We start from the raw sequence: 25209 nt of genomic DNA, 5'->3' as shown, positions 1-25209 counted from the left end.
AATCCATCGAAGAACACTGTGGAGGATAAAAACTTGAGATTACACTACACAGGTGAAGTTATCTACACAGAATTTTCAACTAAACATAGTTTATGCTATTTCAGTTTAACTGTCAGAATGTTTCTTGCATAAATACATCCACATAAAAAAAGAATATCGTTTCCTGCAGACCAGTTCCAATGGACGGAAAGATGCGCTGAAACTATCCTGAGCCAGGCAGGGCAAACAGTCCCACTCCCGGCCACAAGGAGGCGCACGCCGAGAGTGTAGGATGTTTACACTTCCTGAAACTCAGAGGTCAAAGGGTAGGCTTACACTTTGCAACAGATTAATCTATTCTAATGTTGAATCACATCTACAACCTGAAAGCATATCTGCAGTGAAACACGTGGTTTGATTCTGAGAGGACGTCGGTACAACACGTTGCTTTTTGCACCATGAACGAGCCAAATGAAAGGAGAGATGCTATGGGAATACTTTCAAGCTGTCAAATCCTTATTTCAGGCAATCTGAGAGACTCTTTCTTTTTTAAGGAATGCAGAGACTGTTTATACAGAAACTGCAAGAAGCATAGCATGTTTTCATTCATGTATGATGGATGTGGGGGGCGGTAGAGGTCTGTAATATTAGAATGCTTCCTTCCTTCCTTCCTTCCTTCCTTGCTTGCTTCCTCCCTTACTTCCCCGTCTGTGGCCCTGTGGTGTGTGTTACACCCACTTCCCCCTGAGCTCTCACTGAGCAGGGGAGAGGAGTAAACTATTCAGGAACAACATGTTTCATCTCCCCTCTTTTCCTCTCCGTTGCCCTCACCTCTGGTCCCTCACTTTCTTCCTCTTCCCATCCTGCCCCTCTTTCCCTTCATGCTTCTCCCTCCATTCCTTCCCCTCCTCCCTTACACTAGTGTCTCGGGAGAGGAGGAAGTTGCTCCCCTCCACTGGGAACTGAATGGCCTGAATGGAAACAACTATCATGGCCAGCTGTTTCAGAGTGGTACACATTTACTTTTGCTATGAAAAGAGTCATCTCCATGATATGCAGGACATGCATAGCTGGACTTACTTAAAGCCATAATTTTCAGACATGACTGTCACTTTAGGAGGCTGTGTTTCGAAAAATTAAGCCAAGAGCTGCTGATAATGTACAAGAGCTGCATACTATACATATGCTGCTGTGCATTATGACCAAACATCTCCACTTTGGTCTCGTCCGTCCAAAAAATAACGAATAAACGAGGCCTGCAGAGTCTGCAGTTAGATCCGTAGTTAGGATCCTGCTGTACAAGGTTCTTGAAAATATTCAGCTTAGAACATTAGAGAACACTTACAAGTACCACAATATCCGCCATTGTTGGTTCCACAGATTAAAAATAGGTGCAGTCAATACAAAAACGGCTTTTTAATATAAAAGTTGGTGTGGTGCTGGTGTGTTGACGCAGATTTGGACATTTTTCACTGGTTCAGAACAGCTTCGTCGGGACACGCACTTACTTTTCCTTTGAGCTTTCTGAACTCTGAAACTGTCAACCCATTAGAGCTGGTCTTATGTAACCGTTCTCAGAATCAGCGGCCACCGTACTTACATTTGTGTGAACTCTGCACAGCTCGTAAGCAGCGTGCAGCTTGTGGAAGGTAGCGATGGTACTAGCAGTTGGCTGCTGCAAACATCCGACTGAAAGCTCCAGAACCTAACACCAGCTTCCAGTCAAGGATGTTTACAGTAGCCCTGACTGCCAACCAGCCCATAATGATGGGAGGGGGTGGTGGACGTGAAGCACCTACGAACACACAGACACGGACATTTCAGCAAGTAAATCAAGAATCTCCTATGACAGTGATGTATACAGATAAAATCCCACAGGTGTTTTTCCTTCTTCAAATATACAGAATAAATATATACTATAGCCTCTGTACATGGGGCGCCTGCTGTACCCACTACGCCCCAGTACTGTTATTTTTCAATATAAAAAATTATCTCGGATTTATTGGCTACATTACGATGATTGGCACAAGCTGCAGAAAAGTCTTATGCGGGATGTGCGGTAAGTCAGCCAGTGTCACAACTCGTGTAGCTCTTGAATGAATTACAGGAAATGATGTCATTTTCTTCGTCTCTGGAGAAGACTTCGGAACGATGGAGGCAGAAACTGACGATATAGCAGGGAAAAGTGTCGAGGAACATGGCGAGGCTGTTACAGTGGAGAGAAACGGCAAGGAGCAGGCTGACAGAAAGAAATCCCTATGATCTCTTTTTTTTTTTCATTCATCATTGATCAATGTAGCTGGGTCCCAGATAGAGAAAACTGTGCATCTGGCTACACTGATAAATCTGAAAAGTGAGAAAAAAAAACAAAAAACAGATGAAAGATGTTTCCACCTGTCAGTCTTTAAATGAACCCATATTCGTGTCTGTGAATGCTAAAACTGCATATTTAGTTAACGCTAATTAGAGACACACATTAGCCGCGTGAGAGGACTTGAATTTAATACGACTTATGGAGTTGTTGTCAGGGGTCTAAAAACAGGGATGTGCAAATCCGACCCTCGCTAGTTTTCTCCATTTTGGTAGCAACTTTTAAAAAAAAGTTAGCAAGCTAGACTAAGGCTGTGTTCGAAACCGCATACTTCTCCTACTACTCATACTTTTTGAGTTAGTAAGCGAGTAGTTCCCGGATGTATACTAGATTCGCGCATGAGGTTACTACTCACTCAAACTACCCAAGATGCAACGTAACGTGACGTCGCCGATCGTCATTTTCTGTCAAAACGGCAGTTTCAAGCTAGATGGTAGGTTCACTTCCTGTTTTCAAAACAAAAGCACTAATTGTATCGTAATGGCTTTCCCTATGATAAAAGGCAACGGGTATTTTATTTTGTGAAAATAACCGGAAGTGCGTTGCTCACTGCGGCTAGCTTTAGTAGCGCCGAATTCGTGGGAACAAAATTGTAAACAGCCGGTATTTTGTCAGGTTTTCAACATGTTGGGGATCTAAACGACTACTTTCTCGCCTGAAAATGTTTCAAATGTTGCTAAAGTTTACAGAGTTTAGAGCTTAAGGGAAATCAGCTTCAGGCCGGCTAATTTCGGCTAATTTCGTCGTGTTTTTTTGCAAACATTGAATCGAGCAAAGAGCAAGACTTTGGGGCACAATGGAGTCATCACTTTGTTTTTCTGATGACAAAAATTAAAAAAAAAAAAAAAAAAAAGGAAAGTATTTAAAAACCCAAAACCACTTGATGATAGCTCACCACACCCCAGGCCTGCACAGTGACCTTCACGTATTCTGCAGCTTTCACTCTCCAGTTTTACAGAACACGCTCAGAGGCTAAGCAGCGACCTGTATTGTTAATGGTTTCCACCATGTTTTCTTTCGCTTGCTTTGTTGTCCAATAAGCATTGTATCAGCATGTGACATTCCACAACCTTACAAACTCCAAACCCACGCACACACACATTTACAATGTCAACACAAATTGCCCTTTTCTGTTTAGCCATTATACACACTCCCACAGCTCAGCATACCTAGACGCACACACACACAAACATACACAAATCTAATTACTTCTTCACACGCAAATGAATGTGGAGGACTCCCACAGTGCCCTGCCTGACCCTCTTCCCCCCAAACCAAACGCTCTCTTCCTGTTTCTTCCTCCATATGTATGTATGTATATATATATATACATATACACATACACACACAAAAGGCACCATGGCAGTCTTGGTAACTACGGTGTGTGCCAGTCTTGACCACACAGCACAGTGAATCTGTAGGAGTATGCATGGCTTTGAGAGGTTGAGAATGAATGTGCCTCTCTGTGAGAAAGAGATGGGTGTATGTGACTGATAGAGCTCGAGAGCATGCAATCACATGTGTGTCCTGTGCTGAGATAAAGACAAGAATGCTTTTTTCTGCCCTGTCCGCAACCCCCCCTCCCTCCCTCCTTCATTAACAAGGATCTTAAGTGTCAAGCAGCAGAGTGTACTACAACTCATTTTTAAAGGTGAACTGTAAAGATGTTTCTGACATTTGATTCTACACAGAACCAGGCATTACTGTTCTGTTGTAGCCAACTATATGTCAAGCTAAAAAAAAAAAAAAAAAGATCTGGCTGGTAGGTTTGGACATATTGTTGCCGAGCAGGTTAAAAAGATGTCGGAAGCATTCTCATTTTGATGTTGTAGCGGAATCCAATCTGTGAGCATTTTCGTGTCAGCGTAGTGGATGCCGGTGACTTTAAACAGAGGACGAGCACACCGAGGCGCGTACTCTTTAAAATCTTGAATACGCGGACACATTCTACACACACGCCTCGGTCAACACAACAGTGACCTGACAGCAAGATGAGAAGCTGCCTTTTTTTTTTTTATTTAACGTGTTTGGCTAGAGACTCGAAGAAGTTAAAAAAAAGAAAGCTGTGCACAGAGCCACTTAACAAAAATGGAATGTGAGATACAGCTGAAACATCTAGACAAAGGCACGGTGCACAAAACGAGTGTTCAGCTACGTTTCGGGCACATGCGCAGTTGAAACGCCGTCTCAACTTTTGTGATTTTCCTTGGCCTGGAGACCACGGTTGGAAATGTATGTTTTGTGGACACCATCAATTAGATTACATGACAAGTAAGAATGTCCACTCTGTTCAACAATGCTACTCTGAACGTGCTTACACACATTTCTGAATTCCCACAGCCAAACATGTGATTAAACCGCGTGCCCTTCAAACCAGCGATGCCGTTCTGAGCCGTTTGTAACAATCTTCTTTTATGCGATGAGTTGAGCTCACTCATGACAACAAAATATGACACGGTAAGTCTTTATAAACATGAAGAGTAATGCAGGAGCCCCATCTTGAGGTGACACACCAACTGGTGGAGATGTTTTTGCATCTTTTAACCGGAAAATGGGAAAGAGACGGAATGTGACGTGACTCTGGCCTGCCGTCGTGAGATATCTGAACTACAGAAACAACCAATATTTTCCTCATTTTTAGACCCGACCAGACGATTTACAGAGTCTTCTCTTGTTTACAGTCTTCGTGCTAAGCTATGCTAACAGGCTGCTGGCATTCGGCACCCTCCCGTGATCCAAACGATCCAAGCTTGAAATGCTGTTTTTTTCCAGGGACTGTTGATTGGCCAGTGGCTTGCAAACAACTTTGCATGTCGACTTCTTTTCATTTTCAAAGTGCAGCGGATTCTCCAGCATTGGGGGATAACTTGTATTTCAGTGTGTGCGTTGATGCTTTTTCATGGCAGCACAAAGCTGATCTCAAAAGAAGCACCAACAGGATCTAAAGCAGGTTGACATGGGTGCTATGGAACTCGATCCCTGTGGTATTTTGCCCAAAGCATGTCAGAGATATTTTACAAAGACTTCAAGAAATCTTGTCAACTTGTGGCAAAAAAAAAAAATCTCAGTTAAAGGACACTTTGAAGTACAAATCTCTTCTTCACAGATTCAACACTACACATTGTGAAGCTCTAGTTACATAACCGATGGTGCTTTCACAGTACGTCTGCTTTCTACAAGGGTCACAGTTCCTGTCCATGTCTGCACTCCAGTGTCTTTTCAGTGAAGAACTAGATGCTCATATGCAATTATGCTCGTGTCTTGTGTGTATGTGTGTGGACTTTTGGGCGCTACTCTCTCTGTTACTCTCTTTCAGTCAGGTCACTTGGGGAACAAAGCAAACTTTATCAGCACATTGCAATCCTGCATTCCCCAGATTCTTAGCACTTGGCAACCGGCTAACCCACAGAGCGCGGAGGGAGAGAAGAGGAGGAGGAAGGCGAGCGGAAGACTGAAGAGGGAGGAGGAAGGCCGGGCAAATAAAAGCAGGTGTACACACAAACTTGCAGAGTTTCTTCACAGTGTCTGCTGCAGGTTTGAATGCAATCTGTGGCTGTGCCAAACAGGCTGGCAGCAAAACTGTCTGCAATAACTGAAGTGTGTGTGTGTGGGTGTGTGAGGGGATTTCTGTGTGAAAAGTGTCCTTTTCCAAACTTACAGGAAATGTCAACAAACATTTATCAAATATAATAATCAACTATTTATCTCGTTCAATTAATAGACCAACTTCTTGGAGAAAATAAGGATGATTTTTAACATTTTAAATAGAATATTTAAAAAAAAATCTAAACTATCTTTGAGTAATACTTTATGTATTACCAATGAGTGAATTGTAACTAGCAGCAGTTCCCTTCTCTACTGTACGCTGAGAAACTCAACAAAAATCTACCCAACAGCTCCCATCTTATCAGCAAAAGTATACACCTGGATGTGCATGACATGGGGACACTTTTTCAGTTTGGTTTTCATGCAATCCACCCAGCAGCCCCTGCTTTGATAAGATCTAAACTTTTGACTCTGCTCACGGCCAAAACAACTGTGGCATTTTAGCTGGACCAGATCTTTTTAAGTGGCAGTGGGGGAAAAAAAAAAAAAAGGTATCCGAGTCATGGGCTACAGTATTCAGCATGACTTTCAGTGGCTTGGAAACTGGAAATTAGACGGAGACTTCCAACTTCCTTTATTAGCTCGATACAAGTAGTGTGGCAATCACATGCTGTATTTGAAAAGGTCATTACAAGAGGAAACGCTCATATTTACTGTCTCTCCCCAAAAATAAATGAGAAATTTGCCATTTTGTTAAAATGTTGTCATACTATGTGACGGCTCTCCAGAGGTGAAGCGATCAAACGATCTTGATCAACCTCAGATCTCATTGCAGTGGAGCTTATACTCTTCTAGCAGGTCACCCAGCATCCACAGTGAAACCCCTACTGACAGTTAACCTTACAAAGAGTGAGAAACAGCAGCTACATTATGTGTCTTCTGTGTCACTTTTGTCATTTTTGGCTGCTCTACCCACCTCTGCCCATGGCCACTTCAAACATCTTTGAGTCACCATCATCTGCCAACAGAGAGAATTCAGGGTCTGCATCCAGCTACCTAAAGTCAATCACTCTGGCATATGTTCCATCTTATCCACTGCGCTCCTCTCAGGAACTGTTTCTGGCACTGCTGTCTCCATGCACAAGGCAGTCCGAGTCCATATTGTTCTCAAATATGTTACGACGATGGTAGAAAAGCACCTCTCTCTACCTTCAAGAATCTCCTGGGGACTCTTCTAAGAACGCCTCTTCTTTTAGTAGGCAATTCAAGGTTTAAACGCCTGCTTGGCCAAAAAGGCCCATGTGACGTACATTTAGTCATACTTGGGCGCCATGTTTACTGTTGACTGCTGGCTGCGCTGGACTCGCCACGCAACGTTGCGTGGTGACGTCATTCGCGCCCAGTGGAATCGATAAGGGAATCGTTTGCAAAATCGCCAAACGATTCCAAGGAATTGAAACACTGGGAACCGGTTCTCAACAAGAAGCGGTTCTCGATTCCCATCCCTACCGTTTTATAATATTTGTCTTATCAATTTGCACCACCTCTCAAATCATATTGACTTGCATTGCTTTCCAGCAGCGCGAGTGTGCCACCGCTGCAACAAGTTGGGTGGTACACTCCGTAGGCGACCATAATTCAGCCTTTAGGTGGGTGGCCAAGTAGGGCTGTTGCAATAACAGCGATTTCTTAAGACTGTGATATAGACAAGTCAAACGCAGCGGATGGAAGGAGCTGCCATCATGGTACAGTTTGAACCCAACTCTCCCTGAGGCTTCAGGGCATGGGGCCTCTCATTGCCTCCATCTGCCACAGAAGGTTGTTGCCTGTCAACAACTGTGATGGTTCCTGCTTCGAGCCTACCTCCCTGCAGTTAAACCATCCTCATCGCGCTCGCCATCCACTGAACATGATCGACTCGATGTGAAGGCCTGCACATACTCCGCAAGAACAGAGAAGTTTGTTCTTTTTCTCGAGGTGGCTAAAACAAGAACAGAGAAAGTTAGTTCTGGCCAGGACATGTCATACTTCACAAGAAACTCAAGTGCAGAACTCCTGGGAAGTCCTCGTAGGGCCCTCCCACTGCAGCACACGTCACGCATTGTGGGCATACGACAGAAACGATTATACAGCGACAGCACGGTGACAACGGCACAGATGGCAGTTTTTGAGTTGATCAAGGAGTTGACGGATTTGTTGTTACTATTCGAGATTGCCGAGGAGGTGGGGGAAAAAAAACAAAAAAAAAAAAAAAGAGTCAGCATAGGTGGCAAATTCTCCCAAACTTCTGTGTTCTTGTGGAGTATGAACAGGCCCTTTATGGCCGGCATGGAAGCTGTGTGCAGGGTCTCCTTTCCGTGACACTCGATTTCAGCAAAGTGCCCAAGCCGTCAGCCCCACGCCTCTGGATACCAAACTCTCCTCCCTTCCTCTTTCCTTCAGTGGAACCATGGGAGTTCAGAGTGGGAGGTCCTTAGTGTTTCAATTTAAAGTCCTAACAAGGATATGACATCAGTGAAGAAGAAAATCTTATGCAACCTTTACTAGCTGTAATAAGTAGTTAAAGGGGAAGTTTTTTTTTTTTTTTTAAACCTGGATCTTATTTCTGGCATAAAATCCGTTCATCTACTCACTGATAACAGTTTGGTGAAAGCCGGCGTCCTTCGGACGTTATTTAGATCACTCGAGATCCGCGTAAATCCATATAACAGGAGTGAACAGGGCAGAGATAATACAGCCTCTAAATAAAGCATTATCTGTCTTTATTTCACCAATACTTTAAGACGAATGAATGCGTACTATTGCTCATAGCTGCCTTGTTGTTCTTATCGGAGGACTTTGGTCTGGTGGGATGATGTCATCGGCTATCTTTACACGGAGTTTGCTACAGCTAGTTTTGTGCAACATGGCAATTTGGAAATACGCAATAACGAACCATGTTACCAGCAGCAGTAGCGTGTGTAAAGATGCTGCTGCGGCGTGCGTCGATGACGTCATCAGAGTAGACGCGTGTGTGGAAGGGCCCCAATAACAACAACACGGCAGCTCCAACAGTGCAATAGTACGCGTTTGGAATCATTGAATCTTTTTCACACGTTGTGCTGTGCAGAAATTTCACTGAGACGTTTTGGAGGAGCAGCATGTGACAATGCAAAAGTTGACCATACTCATTCTACCGAAGAAGAGCACGCGAGACCGTGTGAACGAAGCAGTCAACCTTGCAGATAATTTACTGCGAGCAAGAGTGCATGCTGGTGAAAGTTGCTGCTTCATAACCTTTTCTGCTGACCTGTATGTTGAGTTTCAGTATTATTCAGTTTACATGGGATACTAATTATGAAAACGCACACAAAAAAATTAAAAATCTTTAAAGGAGCCATTCCATTCCTGGAAAAAACAAAACTCAGCGACTTCCGCAGTGAACTTTTTGCGCAATGCACTGCCTCTTGTGTGCTTAACAGACGCTCCCCTTTGCACCCCCTCCCTCATATTTCCAGCTGTGGGAGCGCATCACCCCACATAATCCGTCACTGTGAAATGTATGTGTGGACAACAACCGTGGAAAAAGGCCAGACTCATTTGTCAGTGCATTCTCAAGAAAATTCCCGGTGTTGCTATGTAAAGAGCCGATGATGAGCTGGTGCAAAGAGTCAGGTCTGTGTGTACAGTAAATCGGAGTTCACAGATATCACACTAATGCTTCAGAGTTGCTAAAGAGGGAACCTTTAAAGTATGGCAGCCGCTATGTCTGTGTTCTTTCATCCACTCAAGGAGGCACTTCCCCTACATCACAAGTGCACCACACAATGAAAGAGCCGCAGCGTGGCGGGCGCACCATTAAAGGTACAGTAAATCAAGGACCCGAGCATTTCAGATGACCTCTAGCTGTGTTATGTGCCAAAGAGAACCTTTGAAGTACGGCAGCTTCTCTTGTTTCATAGCCTACGACTTTAAGGTACAAAGTATTCTCCTGCTCTCGGTGTGTTTTACATACCATGATTCTAGTTCCCACAAGTCAAACTATTTTCTGTTCCTTTTTTCATTTCATTCAGGGGTAAGTCACTATCTTGCTGCTAAAGGTCAACTTCTTTGAGCTCTTTGCTCGAATCAATTCAGTCTATCAAATCCTTCAATTGTTTACGTGAAATGCAGGCGCTTTTGAACGAAACAGCTCCAGGAGCTGATCTTAGCAACTAAGTTTATCAACACATAAAATGCATCGCTTTATGAATTAAACATCAAAATTATTGTATTCTTACTGAAAACAACTTCGACACAGGATTTTTGTCATCCACCATGCAAAATAAGAAACTGAAGGTTTTACATTCATGAATCAATATGAACTATAATACTACTAAAAGCTCATTTTTAAATCTTTCAGTTTATAATAACCTCACGAGGTGCTTATTCCCACTTAGGTTGTAGGTAAAATGTGGCTCTACAGAGGCCTGACGCACACTGAGGGCCTCTAACTTACCCAAAACAATCGATTAAATTCATTCAACAATTACAGCACTAACAGTTTTGGAAGCAAATACCAACCCACTAATTTTCCCAGGTTAAAAAAGAAAATTCCCCAAAGAATTGCTGGGTTTTTTTCCAGGCCGACCATTATACATCTTAAAGGCTTTAAAGAGACGAGGTGCTTCAACCGATCTGTGTCAAAAGTCTAAAGGAGTGAAAAATTGACCAAAAAAACCCTAAAAACTCTCATTTCAACATCAGACAAAAAAAATAAATAATTGAACACGAGGAATCATCAGGCAATGGGCATAATGGTACACCCCCCCCCCCATCTCATAAATGCAATCTCATACAAAGGATTCCTTCATAGGCCAGCTTCTACACTATAGACAATATATACTGGCAGACACACCGTAACCAGCCCCAGCAGCCACAGAGAACACTCCTGACACTGGAGCTTACAGTAATTGGTGACTGAGTACCTGGATTCCTTGACTGTTGAGCTGAAACCTCCATTTAGATAGTTACTGCTCAGCTTTGTGGATTTTACATTTACAGGTTTCCTTTCCGCAGCGGTGACGTCAAATGACTTTCCACAGTTAAGCCAGGCGCCCAGAACCTAAAGCGTTTAACACGAAAACATTCCCAGTGAACATTACCATTCCCGAGTCACTACACCCATTTATACAGCTGTCCATAAAAATCAGAATCCAACTTAAACAAGCGTCTTCGTTATCAGACGCCCACCATTAGCCACATCCTTCACATCAGTGTGTGAGTCTTTCCATTCTTTATCTGATAGCACAGTCCTTACTCTCTCTTTAACGGACTCACTTCCTCCTTGGTTCTCCCTCTCTGTCAAGCTGACCTTACACATCTGTCTCAGTCAGCAGTTTAACAGACTCCCGGATATTCCGATCAGGGTCCTGAATACTTACAGAGCCCGTGGCCCGTGAAACCAGAACTCTTATCATTAACGCTGTTGACTCAGTAAGCACAAAAAAGTCGAGTTAATGTTCCTCGACACCCTCGGATGAAGACCACCAGACGCCTGCTGCACACTTGAGAGTTAACCCCGGTTTTCTATCATTTCCATTTCAAACAAGCGACGGTGCATGCATTTTTAATCACCGTGACAATTATCTGCCATCTTAAGCGTAGAGAACCTGTTCAACTTTTCAGGAAAATTTATTTTGGTATTGAAAGAAGGTGTCTACAACTCTCGTGTGCATCATTTACAAAACCGGAGCCAAGGACTGGTCAGCTGTGTTAGCTTAGCTAAACAAATTTTCTCCGTCCAAAGATCACAAAACACAATCAGCAACTACTCTTTTGTGTGCGTAATAATTCAAAGTAAATGTTTAGGCTACAACGGGTAAAAAGTGAGCATCAGTGTCGCTAGTTCTTGGATTCTTAAATTTTGGAAGTAATGAAGAAAGCCATTTCTTTTCCATGCTAACCTAGGCTAAAGTCCAGGTTTCAGCTCAATACTTTCAGCCAATTCTTTCTGCTATGGCAACACACACTATTTTGTCAAGACCCCTTGCCATTATAATTCAACGAAGAGGAAGACCTTTAACCTCAGTTTTCAATGTGGAAGCGACATGGTGCACTTCGGCACCATTAAACCAATGTGGGGGCTGTCATTGTATGATGTTGTATCTCAAACTTAACCACATTTTTTGCCTAAATCTAGCCAAGTAGTTTTAGTTCCAAAGCCTGACAAACTAGTTTCAGCATCCTCATCGCCAGGATACATTAAGTAAAAAGGATCAGAAAGCAAAGAAGTAAGAACTAAGCCATCGCAAAACGGGTCTAACATTTGGGTCTTTTTACGAGGACCTGGTCGCTTGTTCGGAAGTAAACAAACCATTACTAAGTTTTGTGCGTTTTCTGTCAGTGTCTAACGATCATCGTTGCATTAGGGCATCGGTGTTGAAGCATATCTTTTGTGCATCTCTAATTTCGTTTCACCCTATGTTTTTAACGTGTCGAAATGACAACAAAGAATCCTTGAATCCTTATCACGCCAGGGGCTTTGACCCAACTAGACTTTACGGCCTCCCCTAGGAATGAAGACAAGTTTGATACTTAACATACCGACATTAAAGTGGTATTAACGTTTTTCATAAATAGTATCGCATTTTTTTTTTTTTTAAATCAGCTTTTATGGTCTTAAGTTTTGATCAGTTTAAACTAGTAATATTTCTAGTAAACTAGTAAAAAGTACAGAGCCCCTAAAGGGATATGGAGGGATTTTTTTTTTTTGCGAGATCTCACAAAAGTTTTTTTCCCACGTCAGTGAACCGGAAGTAAAACAGACACAGCGACGGAGCCCCTAAAGGGATATGGAGGGAGCCATGTCTACGTGCAAGAACGGATTTGATGTCTTTATATGTTAGGCCAATACTAAAATAGAAATCAATAAACTTATCCCACGGATGATGGGTAGGCTCCTCCATCGCTGTGTCTGTTTTACTTCCGGTTCACTGACGTGGGAGAAAAACTTTTGCGAGATCTCGCAAAAAAAAAAAAAAAAAAATCCCTCCATGTCCCTTTAGGGGCTCCGTAAAAAAGCAAAGCACTACAAATACAAGTTTTTACCCTGAACCTGCTTCACCTTAAGTTGGATATTAAACTAGATTTCGAAGGAAACCACTTTATTTACCATGTTATGTCATTGTTTTAACATATCAGTGTAAAAATATATATATATGTATATACAGTATATTTATTCTTTTTGTTTGAGCTTGATTCAACCCTAACTCTTCAGTATTTTCTTTGTATTTCTTAGAATAAATCTGAAAAAAAACGGAATGGGGTTTGGCTTCCTCCCTTGTTTCCACTTCAATCATGAGTTTGACTCTAGATCCCCTGTCCTATTGCGGGATGGGCCCAGAATTCAGGAAGTGGCTCCTGGTGTCTCCATGGCAACCCTGAGGTCAGTCCAGCGAGGCCGGAGACCCCTCCTCAAACACAAAGAGCTTAGAGGCCTAGATCAACACAAACAACCCGGCGTACACACTCATGCAACCTAACAAACATACATTTACTCGCACAAAAGCAGGCGCACTCACAAGGACATGAGCTGCACTCAGCTAACTAAAGCATTTCCTGTGCAATCTCTATGGAAACAACGCATTTAATCGGAAATACATCATGTAAACTACAGTAAAACACTGGTGAAGATGGGACTGTTGGACTAAAAATAGATCTTCTAACAATTCTGGTGCTACAAAACGTCTCCGACTCTGTCACTAACTGCTAACGCTTCATACTGGGTTACGCAGGGTTCATCAATATCATAATCAGTGAATATTTTAAACTAAATGATCAAATCTCTATGTGGGAGATCTAAATGAACAGAAATATTTTTTTGGACAATTAGCAAATAAATTTTTTTTGTCAGAATCTGAAAGCTGCATGGATTTTGGTGTTTTGGCATATTCTCACCACCTACTGTACCCGTGGGACAGTTACACTGCTGGAATAATACTTACATCGTCCTCAGTGTGAAAGCTTTTCCTCACTCTGCCACACACTCTTTTCTGCCTGGGAACCAAGTTGACCTTCATCCCAAGGGAGGACGGAGACGGACGGGTGAACGAGCAGGGCTGGGAGCTCGGCTTGCAGAGACCTATTGCAGATAACAGATTACCTTTAAAATGCGACTACCTTACCCATGCACGGGACTGTTGAACCTCTAGATAGCTGTTGTCCTCCAGCAAACAACTACCAATGCTACCACAAAAAGTAGATATTGTGTCACATTTCAAACTTCGAGCAAACAAAAAGAAATCAAAGCCTGTACCCATTGATGTATTATGCTCACACGGGCATTTATCTTCTTCTTCTTCATCACTTTGTTCAAGTAACCTGATCCTTTCTATTAATGTGTGACCTGATTATACTACATTAAATCATTCTTGGGGCCCTACTTGTGCTTCAAAAAGGTCAGAACTAAGAGCTCAATATAGAATATAGCCCATGTAAATTAATTTCTCTCTCTGCCAGTCAAAGTGAAAACTATCATTTCCTCTTTCAATTTAGAACTCCGTGTAATCTTCCTATACCAATGTGTACCAACGTGGGGCCGCCGTGGCCTAGTGGTTAGGGAGGCGGACTTAAGATCAGAGGGTTGCAAGTTCAAGTCCCGCCATTACCTCTCCCAACACCTCTATTCATGGCTGAAGTGCCCTTGAGCAAGGCACATAACCCCACATTGCTCCAGGGCCTGTAACCAATACCCTGTATCTAAATAGATGTAAGTCGCTTTGGATAAAAAGCGTCAGCTAAGTGTAATGTAATGTAATGTGTACAAGTGTTCTTGCTAGTGTCCTCGTGTCCTTTAAAAACCAATCAGTAAATGATTTTACAAACACGTCATTGAAGATTCAATGGAATAGATTTACAGATATTCAAATGGATTTTCTCACAGCCCTCTTTTTTTTTCTTTTTTTTCACATCATGAAACAGTTTATAGGTGTACAAAACGTTAAACAAGGCCCGCATATGGAAGTTTTTCTGTGCCATCAGAGTTTGAATACGAATTTCTAATATCAAATTTTTACAGCATCAAAATTAGACTTTGAATTTGAAAAACCAACAGTGGAAAAAAAATTCAACTTCAAAAAATTCAGTGGAAAAATAACCAGACTCAACATCCGGGTAAACAGGGAGAAGCAATCGATCCCTGTCAATTCATCAGATCATCTCAATAGATATTGAGTAATATCTATTACTCAATTTTATTAACACAAATGGGAAATAAAGTAAACTCACCCACCGAAGCACCATCACCCGCGTTGGTGGACATGGCTGATCTGTCCAATGGAGCGTAACTTGATTGGCTGCCGTTGGATGAATTGAGACAGGGATCGATTGCTTCTCCCTGTTTACCCGGATGTTAAGTCTGGTTCTTTTTACATTGATTTTTTTTTTTTTTTTTCCACTGTTGGTTTTTCAAATTCAAAGTCTGATTTTGATGCTGTAAAAATTCGATATTAGAAATTCGTATTCAAACTCTGATGGCACAGAAAAACTAAAAACCAATCAGTAAATGATTTTACAAACAGCCCATTGAAGATTCAATGGAATAGATTTACAGATATTCAAATGAATTTTCTCACAGCCCTCCTTTTTTTTTTCCATATCATGAAACAGTTTATAGGTGTACAAAACGCTAAACAACAGTTTCTTTCCCCGCAGTTATTCCACAGACTGTACTTCTAACCAGGGGCGATTTTAGGATCTGGTCTTTAGCCCCCAGTTGCTCACAGAGGCACATTATTTCTCACTAATTGAGGCCAACTAGTACATTTATAAATTTTGGAGCCGTATTAGTTTTTGCTTTGAGTAGTGTTTTCCCCTACAACATTCAATTTTGACCTCTTCATTTCAAAAGACTGTGGCTTGACATAAAAATGTGCTGAGCCAGGGGGGTGGCGAGCCTTCTCACGGTGGGGTCTTGGCACCACTAAAAATACCCTAGCCTCGCCCCTGCTTCTAAAAAGCTCTGAGCCTGAGATCTGCCGCTGTGTGGACTGCAGCCATTGCCACGGAAACGAGCGTCAAAACGCTTCAATAGGCTCAATATAAAAAAGAAAAGAAAAAAAGAAAAAAGGGAAGAAATGCAGACAGGGTAATATTATAGTGGGTATTCTTCTAAACTCGCCTTGGAAACTATATGCGAAGCAACTCGGCTGGAAGTACTATTCCCCGTTTATCCATCCGCATAGACAGGCTTTACTATGCGGATGTAAATGAAAAGAACCGGTTCTAAAAGTTACTTACATTTGCAACTTAGCTGCGCTTTTTGATGTAAAATGTACGCCGACTTCAAGACTATTTGTGTTGTAGCTACTGTAGTTTTACACCACAGTGACTTTAGTATTCCGTATGCAAAAGCTCCGAAAGCTATAATTCTCAAATTTCGCTCATTTTTTTTATCCGGGATTGGCATCCCACAACGGAAGACTATTTTTCCCGACATATGACAGCGGGTCAACTTTGCTGCCCATTCACATTTTAAGGGTGAATTTAAAACAGCAGCGCCCTTTATTTGCTACTTTAAACAAACAGGGAGATAAATATAAGGAGGTCGAGTGGGGGGTCAGGTCATTGAATAAATTCAGTCTTCTGAAAATACCGCCCACTTGTCCCCTAAGACTACAGCACAGCGGGGATGTTAAAATCGGAAGAATTCATACCTTTTACTTCCCCGGCAGTCAGCGTAGCTCACTTTCTCCTGTCCCAGTTAACTCTATGCTCTGTCAGCTGCAGAGGTTTTTGTAGGAAGAACGCTGGATAGAGTCCAGCCCCTTTTTTTCTGCTGGCTGGTGGAGTTTACAGCCTGGACTACAGTTCGTTTCCGGTAATTCTGTCCGGATGAAAAAGAGAATTTAGCAAATAAAAGATGTACAGGGAACATTACAAACGCATATAACTCAGCAGCTTAAAAATATTTTTTTTACCTATAATCAATTTCAAATAAACTATATTTTATTTTATATTCATTTTATTCTATTCTATTTGCTTGTTTTTACTTTAATTGTTTTCATATATTTTACTGTATGCTGCTGCAACAAAACAATTTCCCAAATTGGGATGAATATTTATCTATCTATTTATCTATCTATCTAAATTTGATGCTTTTATTGTTAAATAAATTAGATCACTTCCGGTATTATTGTTTCTATTATCTAACTTGGAGAAGCTAAGGACTGCGAGACGAAAATCTCACCTTGCAGATCTCTGAGACTGGTGCAAGCACAGGTATGCAGACGCACTCACTGCATGCATGATAAATTATCAAACTCTTTAAACATCCTAGTTTAACCCTAATTTATTTTTATTTATTTTTTAAATCTGTCGTGTGACCACATATCTACTCTAAACCCCAAAACCTTTGATATTAATGTCAACTTCCTATTCTCGAGCAAATATTCCATGGGTCCTTTACAAAAATCCGTGCAAAACAAAAATGAGAAAAATGAATAAATAATGAAAATAAAGAAAAAGAAAATATACTGTCTTTATGAATTATTATGAATACAACAAAATGCAAGCTCGTTCAAATGTGAGGGAAGTACGACACCTCATTTCACCTTGCCGAGGCTGCTTTGACCTCCACTTTGCTGACAGTTGGGAGTTCAGGTGTGCGCTGATGTCCTTTTCATTCTGCATAGATCAGCTTAGAATGCTTCAATAGCATTATCTCCTTTTATATACAGAGGTTCTCCAGCATATGTTCTGTAAAGGGGCTCAATAAACCTGAATTAACCACAGTGAATCAATGAAGGACGCATTACCCAAACCAAAACCCTCAACTTAGGCCAAAATTATAATCTTATTTCATAAATATGCTAATAATCAGACTAAATACCCAAACAGTCCATGGAATTGAGGACACCGATTTTGTGCCCTCAAATGTTACAGGTTTTCAATAACCCCCAAAAGGCTCAGCTATTTATAATGCAATTTGAAGGTGCATGCAAAAATATTTTAAAACATAAAACAGTTCATACGTTCACTAAATAATTAAACAAACATCATGGTCCTGTAATGAAATGCTATTTAAATAGTAAGGGTGGTTGCAGCTCAGGTGGTCCAAAGGTTAAAATGGTTCGATCCCCAACTTCACAAGTGTCTATGTCGAAGTATCCCCGGGCAAGATACTGAACCCCCACAGAGTCCCGCCAAAGTGTTCCTCAGTTGTACTATATGCAAACCGATGAAGATCCACCCCACAGATCCATCCATCCATCCATCCATCCATCCATCCATCCATCCATCCATCCATCCATTTTCTATTCCAGCTTAATCCAATGTAGGGTCGTATCCTATCCCAGCTGTCATTGGGTGAGAGGCAGGGCACACCCTGGACACCAGTCCACCACATAGAGACACAAGCATGCACACTCACTCCTAGGGACAATTCAGTCACCAATTAACCTAACATGCATGTTTTTTGGACAGTGGGAGGAAGTCGTAGTACCTGGAGAACCCACGCACACACGTGGAGAACATGCCAACTCCACACAGAAAGGCCCCAGCGGAGAATCAAACCTGGAACCCTCTTGCTGTGAGGCGATGGCACTAACCACCACACCAACGTGCAGTCCACACTATAATATCTCCAATTTGAATTAAATCCACTTCTGTCGTAGTTTAACATATTTGGGTAAGACGTTGCCGAATCGGTTTTAGTGATATCATACCCATAAACAGAGCGGGAAGCTCTGCCATCTTCGCAAACAAAGGAAAAAACACATCAAGACAGGCCCAGAACACCTCTCAAGGTGTCAAAGTTTTCAAGTAATACCCCTAACACTTGCTGGAGGAACTGTGACAGGGTTGGGGACCATGCCCACATATTCTGGGACTGTCCAGTGATACAAACTTTTTGGAAACAAATTAAAGAAGAATTGGACACTGTCTTCAGAGTTGATATACCTCTGGACCCTTTAATTTTCTTATTGGAGAAGATACCAGAGAATTTGCTCTCTAAGGACCAATGCTACATGTTACATATTCTGTTAATGATTGTGAAGAAAATGATTACAGTTAATTGGATGCAGCCATATACACCCACAAAAGCTCAATGGATACAAAAGATTGAGCAGATACATACCATGGAAAACATGACTGCTATTTTACAGTTTAAAATACCACTTTTCATAAGAAGATGGGCCCCAGTCATTCTGGGACTGAAATTAGGCTAAAACCTTAAATGTAATGTTGCAATTTTATATCATGCTTGTACTTTGACGCTGTATAAGCAAGTGATGTAAAACATTTAATGACAAGGTGACTTTTTTTTTGTCTGTTTTGTTTTGTTATCTCAGTTTTTGTAATTGGTTTTGTTTTTATTTGTCTTCTTATTTGTCTTCCTGTGTATTTTTGAATTGAATGTGTGTCTGACTTTGTATTGCCTGCAAGTTTGATAAAGGCAATAAAGTTAAAAAAAAAAAAAAGACAGGCCCAAAGAAAGGACAAGCTGCTGCCTTGCACTTTTTATTTTTCCACTGATCAGCAAACCAGTCAAAGTCGACCGATCATTCTCAGAAGGTGGCCTTAAAGTTTCACATTTGGAACGGCATTGGAGAAAAAATATGTGCGTTTGAAAACTGAAGCAAGTAAGCCTGTTATAAGTGTGTAAATGAGATTAATATGGAATCTATAGGTGCTTTTACCCAAACCTAACTGAACCTGAATCACGGAGTTGTGCAATAGTTACTCAACACTGATCTGGAAAATATGAAAATAAGCAGCCGTAACGTGATGGATGGACACAATGTAACTGCTGCCACACGCTTTCCAACTCTTACCTGAATAACATGTCGAATACTTTAAATAAGTCCTGCATAAAAAAACTAATGCAAAGCAAACAAATGCCACACTGGATCGTGTGACACTGCTGTGGCCCAATTTGAGTCTCCGGAGCCGGAAAGCCTTTGTCTGAGCACTGTGTGCTGTCTGAGTTCCACCAAGCAGGCCCAGATCCTAACCCCGAACTGGCCCCTTGAAGATGAGATTGCCGACCCACATACCCTCACTTCAAAAACATTTTCTCTCCACCCCTGAGTGTGTGCTCAAGAACACACAAGTGCTTTTCATGCTCTTAGCCTGAAATGATAGTTCAAATTCTGTCTGTTTGCTTTTTCCATTGCCCTTATTACTGCTTTGTTTAGGGTACAAACTTTGAGCAGCAACCTAGTGTTATCAGGATCTAAAGGCTAGATAAAATACCGCACGGCTGAAGAACAAATGTTTACACTCAAATCACATAAAGATGTGGGAAATAGAGTTGTAAACCAAAACAGCGTTGGGATGTGTGACCCATAGAGCATATCCACTAACAACTAGTGCAAGACACAAAATGCAGTCGATCCAATCTTATGAAATCAGTTAAGGACATCTAGAGTAGTCGCACTCGTAAAATTTCTCAGGAGTGAGCATTACATTTACAGGCTACATGTGGTGATGCTCATTTCTTTTTCTTTTCAGATTCCTCATTTAGTATCATTAACAGTGTAGCTCTGTGGAATAAATCTGCCGGTTCCTCACTCTGATCAAGAATGAGAATACCTCAATACTGACTAACATACAAGTTTGTATTGAAGAGTACTGAACAGTTGAGATCATTTGATGCTCTCACTTATTTTTACAGTGCTATACTATTGTTTCTATATATATATATATATATATATATATATATATATATATATATATATATATATATATATACTGGTCATTGAATGTGCAACGGGTTCAGAGAAAATTATCTGAGGAATTTTTCTGAACTTGAGTTACACTTCACATATTTTCCAAATTTAGAATCCAAAGAACCAATATGCTTTGATAATGTCTTGTGATGTAAAAATGCGTTTTAAGCATGATTTAGGTTTGAAGTTATCGACAAGCTTAAATCATATGTTAGCCCAGCTTAGAAACTTAAGAAGTTAAGCTGTGTTTTGACCAGAGATGTCTGGTGCCTTTAGCTCCAGGGACTTATTTTTGAGGAACTAAAAGGTTTCTTAGAATTTCCACTGCCGTCTACAGTTCTGCATAGATAAGTAAAACAGCTCAAATGAAGAGTGAAAAAATAGCATTCACACAACTTCTGTTAATATGCCACCTTCCTACAATGCTGAGTGGAACTGTAGTATCCTTCATTTCTGCTTTAGAGTAGAAAACTCTATTTAACAGTGAGAATATTCATTTTCTATATATTTTAGGATCCCAGGATCTTCTTATCCTGGCTCCGTAATAGCTGCAGCTTGCTCTGTGCTCTCTGTCTCCGTCTCTCACCCTCTGGATAAGATAATATCCATTATAATGGATAATAATAATAGATTTATATGTAATGCTCCAGATAATGCACTGTTACCTTTCCAAGGTCCAGCCAGAGGGACACAGCAGAGCAAAACCTGGCTGCAGTAGAGAAATGCACGACACCTGTGGGGATTAGATTGATTATAATCAGCCATTAAACTGAAATAAATCAACATTATGAGTTTGTCACATCACAGACAAATGTGTTATTAACCACTCAGCCAAACATGAATGTCTAAAACAATCACCAAGTAAATAAAAGTAGGGCTTAGTAGGGCTGGGCAACGATTAAAATGTTTAATCTAATAAATCACATAATTTCCCTGATTAATCACGATTAATCTCATTTGTACGCAAAATCCAAAAATGAATTCAAAAGTAGTGTATAGCTTTTAGCATTTAGTTTTATTTTAAATGTGCTGCCATATGAATGAAAGTGCCATAACATTTGTTGTGCAAACACACTTTTAACATCAGCATCTTTCTGTAGTTTTTATGTAGAAGCCTCGCTCCACTGTCTGTTTCCTTGAATGACTTGCTGCTATCAGTTGTGTGTTTTGCCTTAAAGTGATATTTTAGACTGGAACTACTACGCTGAGAAGACAATTCAACTTGGCAGAGTTTACAGATGACTTTGGTTCTGTCGACTCCGCCGTCTGGAAGAACTTTAACATGAAAATGGCCGAGTAAAAGTTCCGTACCCTTCTCCAGGTTTGGTGGATCCGCTGATTACTTTCTTTTCCTGTTCCACAGCAGACAGCAGCAGACTGCTTGGATGTAAAACAACAAAAGCACACCGCAGATATGAAATATTTTGGTCACCTCCCAGCTGTGGACTAAGCCACCATCACTGTTAAACAGAGCAGCTTCCATTCACACGGTGGATAGGTCCTGCAGAGGTTCGGCAACAAAATCGACACAATGTGAGCACATCACAGAGAGAGAGAGACCCTGTTAAAATAAAGGAATCCCTGCCGTCATTGGGTGAGAACTTTGTTCACCTTCAAGGTAAAAAATGAGACAGGTGTGGCTGATTATTCTCCATCACCATGGCTCTGCACAGAACCAATCCACTGAGCGCCCACTGACTGTACAACTCCTGAAACTATGATTCTGAGTAGGTGTGCAGCATTGCTGGCTCTTTACAGAATAATCCACAGTTTATAATAATGTACACATGCAGTTCAGTATTCCCTCTCAACCAGGGTTTGCATCCCCACCCCGCTTTAACTGGTGTGCAGTTGGTGAGAGGCTGAGGTAGATTATGGTGGTTGTGGTGTGAGGGGCAGTGTTGGCTGGCATTAGGGGGGTGACTCTGGGACGCCAGTGGTCATTGTCTAGCCTCCTGGAGGTGTCGTGGGCCCAACTAGACGAAACACTGATGAAAGGAGGTTCCCACCTGATGACCCCAATGATATGTTGGTCAGCACTGCTCATTGATCTATATAATACGGAGTGTAGGGAATTATTCACTGAGTCTGGTCCTTTATTTTATTTTATTTTATTTTTTATTTTCTTTAGCACAAGTTTCTTGTGTTTATATTGAATCAACCCTCTGAGCACATTTCTGATCCTGAACTGGTGTGTTGCAAGATCTGTGTCGGTGTTGTACTTCAGTTTCTTTCACTCACAGTTTTCCTTTTTCTCATTGTACCTTTGCTGTGTATGCAGACATCAAAAGTCCTGCAAATTCTGATATAAAAGCACACATTTCTATCATCAAGGTTGACTGTCAGTGCTACTCCTCGATAGTTTATGAAGTGTTACTCAGGATGCAGCCCATAGTCCACGATATCTCTCTGAGCTGCTGCCAAAGCCATAGAAACTGGACAGTCCAGTCCACAATAGCCCTGTGGGTCCACTGTAATCACACCATCCAGCACCCCCACCATGTGAGCATGTAGATTGGCATACTCTGATGACTGACCTCAACAGGGGAGGGAGAAGAGGGGGAACAGGGGAAAAACAAACTTATAAACAGGGATCTGAAACAGGAAGCAACAAGTGACACAACAATGACGCTCAATACGTTATAAATGGAACAAAGCGGTACCTTACATATTTTCAAGTCAGTTTCTTCCTCTTTGTACTCACTGAACAATCAACGGCCTCGAGTCACCACAATCTAGAAAAATTATGAAAAACGTCAAGTTAGCAATAGCCTTCCTACCTGCTTACAGTCAGGGAATCCTGTGCAAAGTATTCACACCGATCTACATCCTTCCCTAAGCTTCCTGCAGGTCTGTCCACGCTGATCATGCCAAAGCATTTTTTAGCCACAGATTACAAATTAATATATTAATATATATGTTTACATATTGCATGTATAGCAATGCTGTGGAAAATGCTACAGGTCTTGACCCTTAATCTACCTGTAGCTCCAGAAAGCCCTCTGAGCAGAGACTTCTTGAGTGTCCTCTGAACTTATTTTCCACTTTGAACATAAACTTTTTCCACTGTGAAAAGTTCCTGAGCTGAAAACTGAGGTACAACAAACAAGAAAAAAATAAATAATTAAAACATTTCAGAGATTAAAATAATAATAATAATAATAATAATAATAATAATAATACTACTACTACTACTAATAATAATAATAATAATAACTTGGACTTATATAGCGCCTTTCAGGGTACCCAAGGTCGCTTAACAAGAGAAAAGAAGGGGGGAAGGGTAGGGCCGGGGGGGTGGGTTTAAGAAGAGTAGGACTTGGAGAAGAGATGTGTTTTTAGATTCTTTTTGAACTGTAGTAGAGAGGGGGCAGAACGGATGTGAAGTGGCTGATTGTTCCATAGGGTAGGGGCAGCTGAACAGAAGGCCCTATCTCCATATGTTTTCAGTCTGGTGCGAGGAACGGAAAGTAGGTCCTTGTCTGAGGAGCGCAGAAGCCGTGACTGGGAGTAGGGGTGGATGAGATCAGAGATGTACTTAGGTGCGAGTGAGTGGAGAGATTTGTAGGTCAAGAGAAGGATTTTATAGGTGATGCGTGCTTTGACTGGGAGCCAGTGAAGTTGCTTTAGGATGGGGGTGATGTGCTGCCAGGGCGTGGTGTGAGTTAGCACCCGGGCAGCTGAGTTTTGAACATACTGCAACCTGTCCAGGGCCTTACTGGGCAGCCCAGGCAGGACACCGCTGCAGTAGTCCAGACGGGAGGACATAAACGAGTGGATGAGGGTCTCTGTTACTGAGTCGGATAATGAGGGCCGGAGTCTTGAAATGTTTCTGAGGGGAAAAAAGGCAGATTTAGTGATACTCTTGATGTGGGACCGAGATGAAAGGGTGGAGTCCAGGATGGCACCCAGGTTCCGTACCTCTGGTGATGGAGAGATGGAACAGCCATCTATGACCAGGGCCAGACCCCCAACTTTCTTCAGCAGGGGGGCCGGGGCCACCACCATGAGCTCCGTTCTTCTGCTGTTGAGTTGACCAAATATTTTCTCTAGATGATAAATAAGCAGATATAGGTTTGATCGAGTGTATGTGTTTAAATTGCTGCATGTACAGAACGAGTGGCAAGTGTAATGTTTAAACATTTAAATATTTCACATACTGCCTATGTCTACTACCCACCTGATTATGTGCCTCATGTTTCAATATGCACACCTCCATAGAGCTAACTGATGATTTCAAAGCATTTTTAAACGCACTACACATACTAAAGGTATAACTGAAATGCTTAAAAGGCACTAAAATAAAAAGTACTATATGATTAATATATCCCACAAGCCGTCTCGTTCTCAAATCAATCCAAAGACGGCTGTTAATTGAAAGCGTCATCTTTGTGTATCCCACAGAAGTATGCAAAAATGAACCCTCTGAGATGTTCAAACATCACAGCCTCGCTCTGTGACCGCAGAGCACACGAAGAAAGAACTTAAAAAAAGAGCAAGCCGTCTCAGATTTGTTGTCAGGTGATATTTGCCTGTTTGTTTTTGTCATACTTGCAAAGACTGCTCGGGGCCGGGCCATGTTTAGCAAACATTCTGTGGGAGGCGTCTCTTGCTGCATCCGCA

The 25209-nt window shown here is 41.6% G+C and overlaps 1 long non-coding RNA gene across 1 annotated transcript; it reads right to left on the bottom strand.

Moving 5' to 3' along the window:
* Window positions 1-1655: 1655 nt before the first annotated feature.
* Window positions 1656-16684, bottom strand: LOC142399058 (uncharacterized). Its single transcript, XR_012772843.1, has 3 exons — window positions 16570-16684; window positions 13861-13997; window positions 1656-1774 (listed from the first exon to the last, which is right to left on the bottom strand). It is a non-coding gene; the product is annotated as an uncharacterized LOC142399058 (long non-coding RNA).
* Window positions 16685-25209: the final 8525 nt, after the last annotated feature.

The sequence above is a fragment of the Odontesthes bonariensis genome, chromosome 2, assembly GCF_027942865.1.
Source record: "Odontesthes bonariensis isolate fOdoBon6 chromosome 2, fOdoBon6.hap1, whole genome shotgun sequence".
In the NCBI taxonomy this organism is placed as follows: Eukaryota; Metazoa; Chordata; class Actinopteri; order Atheriniformes; family Atherinopsidae; genus Odontesthes; species Odontesthes bonariensis.
This window is presented reverse-complemented; position numbering and strand designations above follow the sequence as displayed.